Raw genomic sequence first — 12,427 nt, 5'->3', positions numbered from 1 at the left:
AATTGGCTACATAAGTAAGTGTTTGCATATGTAAATCTGCTGGTTGAGTAACTATTTATTCTCTAAAATTAGGCCTTCATCAGAGCTTTAGGTCAAGATGTTTTGCAATGAAGCACTGATAACTGCTTCATCCAAACTCTGTTTTAAATAGTAACAATAGAAGTTATTGTGGACTACGCACCAGAGAACTGGTACAGCTTATGCAAATATGTAACATTGCAAATGTAGTCGCCATCACTGAATGCACAAATTAGACATAAAATTTAGCAAATTAGGCACTTAGTTTCTACTTACACACATTCAAGCATATCCTATAGTCATTAATCAGGGAAAATCCTCACTGAAGCTGCTTGAAGCCGCATTACTAGCCTTCCGCACCCAGCAATGCTCTTGCAAAAAAAAACAAAGTTAGAAGATTGAATGCTCTGCCGCTTCTTTCCCCAAAACTTCTCCCAGCAGAAATGTCAACAGAACATGCAAAATTATCCAGAAAACACTCGCTCCTGCTGCAGCTGTACATTCGATTATTAACGCTGCATCCCAAGCTTATACCTATGTATGACCAACAGACCATTGTAGCTTGAAATCAAAATTAATTAAACCTTGTTTACTGTTTTGAATTAGTGAGCTAATGAATATCATACCTCTGAGGCATCCATCTTGGTCAAATACACTGTGCCTCACAGCTGTTGTTTTTGTCTAGATTAGGTTTGCTCCAGTTTTTACGAAGATGGCGACAAAGTAATAAGCCCTGGACTTATTTGACTCAAAAAAATTATAAAATTTTTATTAGCTTCTGAGAAATTGGGTTTTCTACTTTTTACCTAGCAATAAAAGTTGATTTGTTCTGTAGCTCCCTGATAGAATATTTGGGTGCTGGCTATTATTTAAATCTAATGACTCTTCTTAATAGACATTAAGGTTGTCTCTAGTGAGCAAACACACTGGGTTTGTGAAATTACATACTGATTACTTTGTTATAAATGTGGTCACACCTCTGCTATTAAATTTTACCTGCATAAACAATCCCGGCATGCAGACATACTGCTGTACAGTTATTTATACCCACTTTATTAAGGTTATTTTTTCAGCAATAGTGCTGCTTTTAAATCTGCCTTGGCTTATTTAGTTCCAAGTGACATCGAATTCGGTATGTCATGTGGAAGCGTTGCTTTTACCCCTCTATCTGTGGCCACCTGACTTTATTTAATGCTGCGGGTGATGACGGAGAGCAAAAAGACACGAGATAGCAGTCTGTCTTCTGAGATATCTTGCAGCCCCTGCTTTCCCGAGTAACACATGTTTTCCTAACCAGCCTGTGTTCCTCGCCGAGAGGCGAAACAGCTGCTTTGCTGTTGGGTGCAAGTTTTCCTTATTTGCTTTGCAGTGCTATCTCGAGGCTGAGCGTAGGTGTCAGGGTCCCGTGCGGGGCCGGTGCAAAGCCCCCGGGGAGGCAGAGGGGCCTGAGACGGTCCGGGGCGACCGCGGGGCCTAAGAGCGGAGTCAGGGAACTTCCCGCGGGCCAGCGACTTCGCGTGAAACCCAGCTCAGCCACAACATCTTTTTCCCATGAGGAGGGGAAAACTCCCAGCTCTAACCACGGTAAACCCCCCCCCCACTCCGGTCAGAATATCAGGCATGAAAGTGGGCTTCTGTTATTGGCATGTTGCCTGTCAGTGCGAGGAAATATATATATTTTAAATATATTATGAATAGTTAAATAATTATGAAATTAATTATATTATAACAGATGTTAAATATATATATATTTTTTTAAAGGAGCAGCCACTTGGAGCAAGTTCCCCCCCGGTGCAGCGGGCTCTGGCAGCGAGCAGCCCCAGATGGATGGATGGATGGACAGACGGACGGGCGGCATGGTCCCTGTGAGGTAAAAGCCGTGATTGCAGACACGGCTGCGCAGCACTTGTCGCTTAGCTACCGAGCGCGGAGGAGCCTTTGGCTGCGCTGCCGTCATCCTGCCGGCACGCCGCGCTCCTACGGCACGAAGGAAAAGCGCCCGGGTTTGGAGCGAGCCGGCGCTCCGAACAGCGCGGCGGCAGCATGGACAGGGCTCGTGTCTCGGTGCTGCTGGCGTTGCGAGGGGGAAGCTCAGCCCTGGACGCGACCCTGCTTTTGTTCCTCCTTCCCTTTCCCCTCCCTGCTAAATCCGACCCTTATTGCTTGTTTTTGGCTTTGTTTAACCTGCGGGGGTCGGGGCACGGCCGCTCTTTGCGGCAGGGCGTAGCCGGGTTGCTGTGCACACATCTATGTGCAGGTTTCCCTGGAAAACCATGGAAAACCCGGCTCGGGGAGCCGCGCGGTGGGTGCACCGTGCTCCCGGCGCTGCTGGCTGCATCCCGGCCCCTGAACTGCAGCAAGTTTAGATGCAGACCTTGATCATATTATTATTATTTTTTTAATGAATGAACTTGTCCAGCTAGGGATTATTCCCATGCCTGCCTCGCGTGGGAGACCAGGCAAGGTGCTTGCAACGGCTCGTTCTGGCTGCGAGATCCCCGGCTTTGAGTTCACTTTGTGCTGGAGGTGACCCTGATGAAGCGCTGCAGGGTCATACATAAAAAAAAATAACTGGAGAAGTCTCACATGCTTCCTTAAGAGGGAAGCATGCTCCGAGCTTGCCGTCTCCGAAGTCCTTTCCTGGCTGCAACCCGCCAGGTTGCCCCACTCAGAGCAGCTCCGCGGTTCGGAGGCGCTGGGCTGTTTGCCGAAGCGTTGGGCTGGCACCGTGCGCTCAGCCCCCTCCTTACAGCAAACCCGGCCTCCTTTCATCCCCTTGTTTGCTGTAAAAACTATTTTTAAATTAACAAGCGCAAGCGATGTGCAGTGGCAGTAAAGGGTATGGTGTGAGTATGTCTGCGGGTGCGACTCAGTGCTGCAAAGTTTCCCTAATTAGAGGTGTTGGCAAAACAAAGTGAAGTTGGAGGATCGTAAAGCGGCTCCTTTGCCTCCGTCCTCTGCCGCTTGTGCCGTTTGGGGGCTTTATCCTGCAGACGAGAGAGTTGCCCAAAGGGCTGTGGGAACGATCAACAAAAGTACAAGAAACCATACTTCCTTTTAAACCCTAAAGCAGCGCTTTTATGATCATTATTATTTTAAACTCCCTTAGCTTTTTCTGCATTCATTTCCATCCACCATAATGAGGGCCACATTAGCAGAAGGTGATTTAATTGCAAGAACTTTAGCAAAGCAGGGAGTCTAGTTTCCTTTAATCCAGAGCGTTAGCAATTCCCCACATGCTTATGTTCATTTTAAGAATCAATAAAGCACAAACATGTCTAATTACCCTAAAATATTTTGCAAAATCAGAAGTCAGATTAGATTTTGCTTAAGCATCAAATAGAAATTTTAATGTCTGCCAGAATCAATATGTTACCCGTGGGTCCTAAGATTTTCACTTACATGCTTGATCATACATTATAATGAAGGTTTGTAATAACATTAAAATCTTCTTGAATGCATTTTCTGTATAATTTACTTTTTCCCCCCCTCTCTGTACCACAGAGATTCAAATATAATTAGTTGAAAAAATAATGCACAGCTGCTTTCCTTGTCCTGTATTCTGAACTTACTTGCTGATGAACATCAGCCTGAAATATTTTGACTATTTAATTAAACTCTTACTAAAAATACTTTAGCTGCATTCTAATCCTTCCAGAAAGGGGAAAAACTACGTGGTGGCCTTTGCCGCTCTGCGTAGTGAGCGAAGCCAGTCAGGAATTATTTTCCTTTGTCCTTGGAAATGATGGCAGCTGACAGCAACGTCCAGCCAACATAGTAATTCTCCAAAAACCCCCTTCCTTCCCGATGGCCTGGAGCAGCGCTGGCAGCGTGGGAGTGCGTGCGCAGCCGGTGGGATGTGTGCAGCGGGGGGGACCGCCGGCACGCTGGGGTGCGACTGGCGGGGTGACCCCAAGGGAGCTATTTCTTGTGCGAATGCGGAAAAGAGATTCTCTTTTTTTTTTTTTAGGGAGCCAGTGGCTTTGTCTTCGCGGCGTCAGCACGATGCTGAGCAGACCAGCAGCGCCATTGAGGCTGGTGCCGCCTTTGCAGAGACTTTGCAGGGCGCTGGGTGCGTTTGCCGGCGCCAGCTTGGTGGCCTCTGCACACCCCACATATTGCTAATATTTTAAAATACGTTTTGTCACAGCTTCATGCATCCATGATCTAATGGGCAGCTACGACTGGTAACAAAACAGAAAAAATACAGAACTGTGTGTTGCCTTTTTTCCACAATTTTCCTTGTTTGAAGTACGTCTGTGGTAGATGGACGAGTTAATTGAGGATGTTCCCCAGATTAAACAAGCTTGGTTGCTCAGGTGTTTCATCTTTTCCCAAGGAGGGTCTCCATGACTCTTCTCTTGCCTTCACCCTAGTGCAAAACTAGTAAGAAAGACTGGAAAGACTTGTTGTCCAGAATTGCTGACTTTTTCTTTTGATGCTCCCGTCTCTGCCCTTCTCCTTGTTAATGTCCCAGCCGTGCAGGGAGGGCAGTTGAGATTTCACCCATCTAAACATCCCGGGCACGAGTATGAGCAGCAAGTAGCTGCAGAGACCAACCCAAAGCTCCTGATGGAGCTCCTGGTGGTTTGGGGAGTGGAGACACCCTCATCCCTCGGCAGCTCGGCAGAGAGGCTTTGCCCCACGCTCTCCTGCCAGGCAGTTGCCTCGCAGGAGAAGAAACGGAGATGCCGTTTCCCTGGGGGAAAAAGCTCCCCAACCACTCGGCGAAGAGGGACCCAATCCCATGTGGGCTGCGGAGGGTCCCTCAGGCTCTCTGCACCAGGATGCTCAGGAAAAGTCACCTGACTAATTAAGGTGCAAGTTTCAAGTGGATTAGTTAAATTGCTTTAAACCGCCATATAGATGGTGTTACTCAGAATTTAAGTGAAGTAAACGAAATCAAATTAGCCCACCTTAATTCTAAATAAAAGTGTCTACAAAGGTATTTAATGCAATTTAGCTAATCTGTTTAAAAGTTAATTCAGATTATTTCCCTGGTACCCTTAGGCGCACAAGTGCTCGTTAACTTCAGCAGAACTTGGCGACGGACCAAGCCCTGAAGAGGCCCCGCGGCTCTGCCCACAGGACCGTGTCTCGCAAGGGAGGGCGAAGTGCTTTGCTGTGCCTGGTATTTATCTTTTATATTTGGCTGAGTTTAGGTTGGTTTGTTTGACAAGATAAAACAGCGCAGTGAAACTGCGGCCAGCTTCCACCTCTGAGCGGTGTCACAGAAGCTTCCAGCGCGAATCACCAAGCTGCTTCGAGGCACCTCCGCCAGCTCGCAGAGCGCCCGGCTTGGTTGTGTCGTGCTCTGCGGCATCCTGCCTGCAGATGGCATGGGGTAAATCACGCATGTCCTTCAGCAAGGGAGTTAGAGCAAGCTAAAATTGGGGGAGGACACCTGCCCGGGCAGGAGGCTGGTCTGGAAGAGGTCTCGGAGGTTGCACCAGCATCTGCAGCCACGGCTGGTCAACCTCGCGCTGGCTGGGGCTTGCTCCCGGGCTCGTCTGCAGCTGCACCGAGCAGCCCCGATGCGATGGCACGGCCGGCTGCAGCACAGGCTGGGGGCTGTGCTTGAAGGACGGCGCAGGAGTGTCCTGTCCTCCTCCAAAAGGTGTGAGCAGGCTCCAGGTGCTCCCCCCCTGCAGAAGAGCCGCTCTGCCTTTGCCACCCGGGGATAAACGGAGGGTCACCATCTGTGTCCGCTGAGCACCTCCATTACTTAAAATAAATCCTGACTGCAATGCAGGATTGTAATTTTTTCCCTGCTGTCTTAAAAAAGGGGTAGGATTAAGTAGCTACAGAGAGCACGCTACCAAGTGTGCAGCAGTAAGATATTATTTCTTCCAATTAAAAACCATATTAACATTTGTAGAGTGCTGTCATTGAGTCTGTAACATTCTCTACTAGATCTGTTTTATGTGTGAACGAGAACATAACAGTCCTTTACAGGCAGATGGGAAATCACATTTCTTTCTCATCTGCCTTTTCTGGAGATGTGGGAACAATAAAAGCTGTAAGCCCCTTCTCAGAAACCTCACCTTTGTAAATCCTACAGCTTTCGCCAGTGGGAACAGCGGTATTAGCTGCAGCTGGATTTGATGTTAGTGGTCTGCATATTCCAGCAGAGCAGAGATGGGGCTTTCTCCCTAACCGATAAAATCCCTAGCAAGAGTTTTGCAGTATGTGATATGCAATTGTAAGTAGTTTTGCAGTATGTGATATGCAATTTTGCAGAAGTAATATGCATATCTGTCCTTTAGTAATAGAGGGGGACATGTGCCTTCTCCCACACGCACAGTGTGCTCCTTTGTCATGTCTGAAGATAAATTGCTGAGGACCTTACTCAAAGGGAAGAGACAGTGGCCCTGTCTGCATGAATCTCCATTTCATGGCTCCCTTTCAGGTCTGACCCAGCTTCAATCTGGACCTGCCTCACCCGCGGCCGATTCCTCGGCCACGGTGGAGAGTCTGACTTTGGCTGCAGCTGCCAGGTCCCCCCTGCCCATGGTCACGTTGGCAGCACCGGGCGCTGCTGACTCTTGTTCCAGCTGCGAGTAAGAAAACTGAATCATGGAAAAATGTAAGTTATCAAAAGATTTGTTAGCGCAAGACAGCTGTTCTGTACGGTCAGTTGTTAGCAGAGTCTGCTACTTCTACCCGATTTTCTGGTGACAGTTATTGTACAGAAGGCTGACGTAGCATGTGTGGTAGATAATTTATCACTTCAAGGTGGAAATGCAGATTTTTTTTTAGATGTCAACTGAAGACCAGTAACAAAGCTGTGACCTTCAGTGCTAAACTCAGGGGATTTAAATTAGAGTGACTGCGCATCGGACTCTTCTTTTCTCATGGACCAGCCACTTGGTAGGGACAAATGCTGCTAGCACGGGAGCTGCCAGGTCTCCCCAGGACTGGTGGTCCCAGAGGTCCTCGTGATGCATGCCGCTCCCAGAGTGCCTGTCCAGCCTCATGGGGCAGCTACAGCTCTCTTATGCAAGGAAAAACACTGCTTAAGGCATGCGAGAGCTCACATTGCCTCTGCAACCTGCATATTTTTTTCTCTCGAATGCTCTGCCTGCTTCTGCTTGACATTAATGATCAGAGGACCATATGGCTCTGCTCAGCGCCTGTTATCCCTTTGGTGTCCCTGTATATGGCATGTGACATAAAAATGCTAATTATTTGAATTTCATACACTTGTTAATAAAGGGCCAGTGATTTTAGCTGCGATTGATTTAACCCTTCCTTAGGGGCAACCAAAGGGGAGAGGAAGCTCCCTGCTCCCCCTGCCTGATTTCAGAAGGCCGTAGGAGGAGGCTCAGGGTGGGAAGAGGGTCTCGGTGTCCTGCTGCCCAGGAGATCGTCACCACCTGCTCGGCTCGCCAGCCCTTTGCTATTGCAGTCCTCTAATTAGCAGAGCCCAGCGTTTCTGAGCACGCTGCACTTCTTCCCCTCCTGGTAGCTCATTCCCCTCTCCCCCAAGAGGCTGGGTCACATCTAACATTAGTTACGGAGCAGGCGAGTTAGGAGTCCCTCGGTTCGGCGGGCAGCAGGCTGTGAAGCCATCAAACTGTGCAGCTCGGAGGAGGATTGCGGCTGCGACTGCTTTGCACGGTTCACTGAAAGCCAGCCAGCTTCCCGAGGATTAGGAGGCGTTTTAGGTTACTGCAATTCATGCGTCAGCATTGTGTCCCATGTTACACTCCGAAAGCATTATTTTAGTGGCAGGTCAGATTTGGATAGAGGAAAACTGGTTTGGGGAGGGTATTTTTTGTTTGTTTGATTGTTTTTATTTCAAACTAGTTTCAATCTCTCTCGCTGTTCACCTCTTTGCCAGTTCCTCTTCGCTTATGTGCCCAGCTGTCTCTCTCTTTCTACTAATTCACATCAAGATTCAGGGCAACCATTTTGATAAAACCTCAGTTTCCTATGATACAGATGAAGTGGAGAAGAAAAATGTCTGTAGAAAATAGTTGTAAAGAAAGAAGGAAGGATTGTAATCAGAAGTGAAAGATGGCGTGCTGGAAGCTTTGCACCTAAATCTGATCATGCTGATGCCATGAAATAACACTGCTTTGAGACCAGAAGCGGGGCCCTAAGGACACCTCTGTTTTGAGAGCAGATTTTGACCTTGGTTACCCCCACTGGTGTCTGTGATGGTGCGACCTGTGCACGCTTGGGGCTTGCCTTCTAGCAGGTTGCTCCGACCAGGACAAATCAGGCTAGTGACCAAAAAATGCCTCGGCCCCCCAAACCTCTCAGTGCTTCAAGAACCTGCTGCCCAGGGCACGTTGAGCTCAGCCGGTCGGTATTGCTCTTGGTCAGGTAGCGCAGGAATCGCCCATGGGCCCCTAAGCAGAAATGGGTGGTTGTGTCTCGGCGGCAGCACGATGCAGCTTCCCAGCTTGAGTTCCCGCTGGGTCGGGGGTAACCAAGCCCGGCCTTTGTGCAGCAGATAGTGTCACCTAGTGGCTTGCGCGACCGCACGTGCGAACGCGTCGCTGCAACCTGGGAGAGAGCTGGGCCTGGGAAAGCAAAAGCTGCAGTAATACAAGGTGGAAAAAAAATTGGCAACTGATTTCTTCCATCTTGACTGGAAGAAGCTGGCACAGCCCACTCTTATCCTGCATGTCACATCAGTCACTGCTATTAGGTCTAAATTTTCTAAGCATTGGTGAGAGTGAACTGGCAATATGTTTTTTTTTAAACAGTGCAAATGAGCCATGAACACCACGAATCCTGAGATAGTGTTTTTTTCCTGCACGCGAATAATGAAATGCTGAAGAACTCACCCAAGAGCTCCATGGACACTTACTTCCAGCCAAGGTTGGAGTCGTGCAGCCCTGTGAATTTATGGGGTAGCTCAGTTCACCACTAAAATTTTTATGAGTCAGTATCTTCTGAAAAAGTAATGGGGAAATGAAGCAGTAACGTCGGAAAGCTGCAGAGCTTTCCATTATGCCGCGGTCCTTCTCCCGCAGTCTGTCCTTGCTGCAGCTGGGCGATGTGGGGAGAGGCTGGAAAACCGGCCGAGAAGAGTCCAGGCAAGGAGGCAAAGCCATGCGGCGCCTTCAGTGCTGAGGACTAGCCTGGAAGAGACGAAAACGGAGAGGTGGCTTCTGACAAATATGACTTGTCACTGACTTTTTCAAGGTGCTTAATGAATATCGCTGAGCGTGTGAGCATGAGTCAAGTTTGTCATGTCACCGTTAATCCTGGATGGTGTGGCGGCTGTGACTCGTTCCTCCTGAACTTTTGCTCTGTATAAGGTTAGTGTGGACAAATTATCACCTAATGAGTTGTAACCAGCCTGATGCACCAAATGTGAACTTTCAGGATTAAAGCTGTTTTCTGTGTTTTCTGTCACCATCCCTGAATATCATTCCTGGGAAAAATGTAAGCAGTCAAGTCAAGAGGCTCTTTGTTTTGCCATCCTCGAGACTCACCAAGTCCTCAGAGCTTGAGAGATACATAAATGTGCTGGTCTCCTATAAAGTGAGTGACCTTCATTTCCACATGCCTCCTTCCCCTTAATTGCTTCATTCTCCTCCAGCCTCTGAGGTTCTTAAACCCAATGGTTTTGCTCCTCCGTACATCACAAGCTGTTCCTGTTCTTGAAAAGATTGTTAAATGCATTTTGCTGCTTTTGTATTGGAAATGTATGCAAAATTTATAAACAAAAAAGTCCTGAACAGAAATCTTGCTTTTTTTCTTCTAAAATTATTCAGAACAGAACTTGTGGAACATCAGGAATAATGATTCAATCCAGCTAAATTTCAACAGTAAGGAGAAAAAAAAAAAAACCCTCTTGAGAAAGGCATATTGAGAAATGACTACATTAAATATAAAAAAGAAAAAGAGTGTGTAAAACTTCCTAACTTATTAAATTTCCTGACACAGATCTATTAAATGGGATGTGAAGGAGCCACAAAGTCCTCGTGAATTCCTCACAAAACCTCCTCTCGCACAAAATCACCTGGAAGGTTTCTCCTCGGCTGCAGTTCCCCGTTTGCCACCAGTGGTTTGTGCCCGTGAGCGGATGACGGTGAAGGGCCGTGTGTTTTCGTGGGCGGTGTGCAGAGGGGACGTAAAGGTGACAACTGCCCGCTTCATCCTGGTCCTGCGCCTGCTGTGTGGAGTGACAGCTCCAGGCTCCAGGGCTCTCGGACACCACCTCTCCCACCGCTGCAGCTCACTGAATTATCCTAGCAGAATCCTTGAAGCTCTTTGCACTGTTCAGGGCTTTTTATTCTTCTCTTTACATGCTTTGTGTCAGCAAAGGATGCCTTTTCCTTGGTCAGAGCATCACTGTCCATGTCTGTGACACCAGAGAAGGTAAATCCAAACTGTGGTGTCATTCCCAAGCAAAGGAAAAGCCTGGAAAACAGGCACACTAGGAAAACTTGTTAATTCTCTTTTTTTAAAACATTTTCTTGTCTTTTTAATATCTTTGTGATGATTAGTACATATTTCCAAACCTCATCAGGCTGTGCAGCACTGCAGGTCCCTAAAAATCCTCCTCTCTTACCCTGGTGTTAGTTATCAGTGTGAAATGTGTAGAAATATCATTCCTCAACTCTTAAAATCTCACAGCGAGGACCCCCAGGAGAGAAAACAGCTGCAGCTTCAGGATTGGCTGTGCAGTGCCATGTTTTGATCTGAAATTCAAATGCATCTGTAAAACCAAAGCCTTCCAGGAGTGTCACAGAGCTGGGCCAAGAGTTTTCCCAGCGCAGAGCGCGTTTCGCTCCGTTCTGTTTGCCATTCCTCTGCAAAACAAGCTGCCTTGTCAATATTCCCAGCAGGTGTCATGTACAGGATATGGCAGTTTATTTATAGCCAGTTCATTTTCATTTTCCTCTTAGCGGGGATGAGATCCTATGCTGAGATTTCGCTCCTTGGGGAACCTGTCTCATTTCCGCTGCAGGAGAACTCGATGCCTCCCGCAAATGAATGAATTGCTGAGACATGAGCACGCCGATGCCGCATGGGGCCTGCTTCCCCGCGAGGACTGGCGTTGTTTCAGTTGCTTTGCCTCCTCCGTAATTGCGTATTCTGCGCACAGGCTGTTCCAGTGGTTCCAGATGTGGCGGGGCATCACGGGGCTTTCGCAACAGAGAGAAACGTTGGATGTCTCATCCAAGCTGCGGGGTGATGTTCTTAGAAACTCGGCCCAAACTCGGCCCGCTCTGGTGTTGCCAAGTGATGCTTTAAAGTAAAGGGACCCACGTTTCTTCTTGCACTGGTGTAAAAGGCGGCATAAACATGCAAGAAAGGAAGGTTCGAGCTCTCATTTGGACAGTAACATGCTGGCTGTCTCTGAGCAATACGTGAGGCTTTTCATTTGTCTTAGAAATTAGCAGAAGTAACATTCACGCTAACACAAACCATTAGCAATATTCATTTAAGGCGTAGATCTACTGTGTACTTGCAATTCATGAACTGCTGTTTGTGCCTACTATTATCTCAAATGCTCCATCTGCTATATTTGGGTAACACAATGAGGGTAAGATGACATACAACAGGAGCGTCTATTTAACATCCACCGCATGTTTCAGAACTGTGCACATAATCCCATAGCATTTGCTTGCCAAAGTTGTAACCAGCTGGGTTTTTTTCAGTATTTTCAAGCCTGGCGATACAAAGCTGGGCACCGACATCTGTACGTACCCACATCTTTATGAGTGGTCTGAAGTGCGGTGAGCTCTGAAGCTCTGATAGACTTGCAGAAGAGTTAAGATTGCTCATCACTTGGAGTGCTTTGAAATGTTTTCCAGCATGAGGCATCTGCGTGGCTGCTTTCTCCTCCCGAAGGATGAATCTGAAAGGGCTGAGTGGGGAGGACAGTCTCTATTTAACCACGCTGGCGACAGCAACGTTGCGCCTTGCACAAGGGCAAAGTATTCCTCAGCCGGTAACTGGTGGCGTGGGCAGGGGCAGGGAGCCGCTGGCTCTGCTTTAGAGGCTCTGCGTTTTGGCGTGTTGGTCCCCACCGGTGCCTCTAGCAAGGGGACATGGTCACCGGGGTGCAGTGGCACAGCAGTGGGAGGGGGACGCGCAGGGTACCCCCCCCAGCACCTTCGCCAATGCCTTAGCCCCTCAGTTCCTCTGCAATTACTATTAATGTGTTAATTAAAATGTATTATTTACCTAAAATATGGCAGTTGTGGCTTATTCATTATTTATAATGTCTTTGAATGGCTAATTATCCTACAACCTGTACAGAGGTGTGGGGGTAGGTGCTTTTTCAAACACTTGAAAGGTCTGATTGCTGATTTTGTCCCGCAGTTGATTTATGTTTAAAAAGGCTAATGCTAAAATAGGCAAAGCATGCAAAAAAAAGGGGTAGGGACTACAGAAAAGCCAGTTAAATCTTTCATAACAAAAGTACACTAACTGCAAA

At 47.6% G+C, this 12,427-nt stretch overlaps 1 long non-coding RNA gene across 2 annotated transcripts in view; it reads left to right on the top strand.

Annotated features, from left to right (window-relative positions):
- LOC112971598 overlaps nucleotides 1-12,113 on the top strand; it is a 59,044-nt gene extending 46,931 nt beyond the window's left edge. Inside the window, exons 2-6 of one of the 2 annotated variants that reach the window (XR_003255414.1) lie at nucleotides 1,780-1,888; nucleotides 5,029-5,149; nucleotides 6,428-6,604; nucleotides 8,736-9,293; nucleotides 9,925-12,113. This is a non-coding gene — a long non-coding RNA (uncharacterized LOC112971598). Of the gene's footprint in view, nucleotides 1-1,779; nucleotides 1,889-5,028; nucleotides 5,150-6,427; nucleotides 6,605-8,735; nucleotides 9,520-9,924 lie in introns of both variants that reach the window. The other variant, XR_003255413.1, reaches the window with a different exon arrangement.
- The last annotated feature ends 314 nt before the right edge of the window (nucleotides 12,114-12,427 follow it).

The sequence above is a fragment of the Apteryx rowi genome, unplaced genomic scaffold (assembly GCF_003343035.1).
Source record: "Apteryx rowi isolate R43461 unplaced genomic scaffold, aptRow1 scaffold_45, whole genome shotgun sequence".
NCBI lineage: Eukaryota > Metazoa > Chordata > Aves > Apterygiformes > Apterygidae > Apteryx > Apteryx rowi.
Note: the sequence above shows the minus strand (reverse complement) of the source record. Positions and strands in the feature narration are given on the sequence as shown.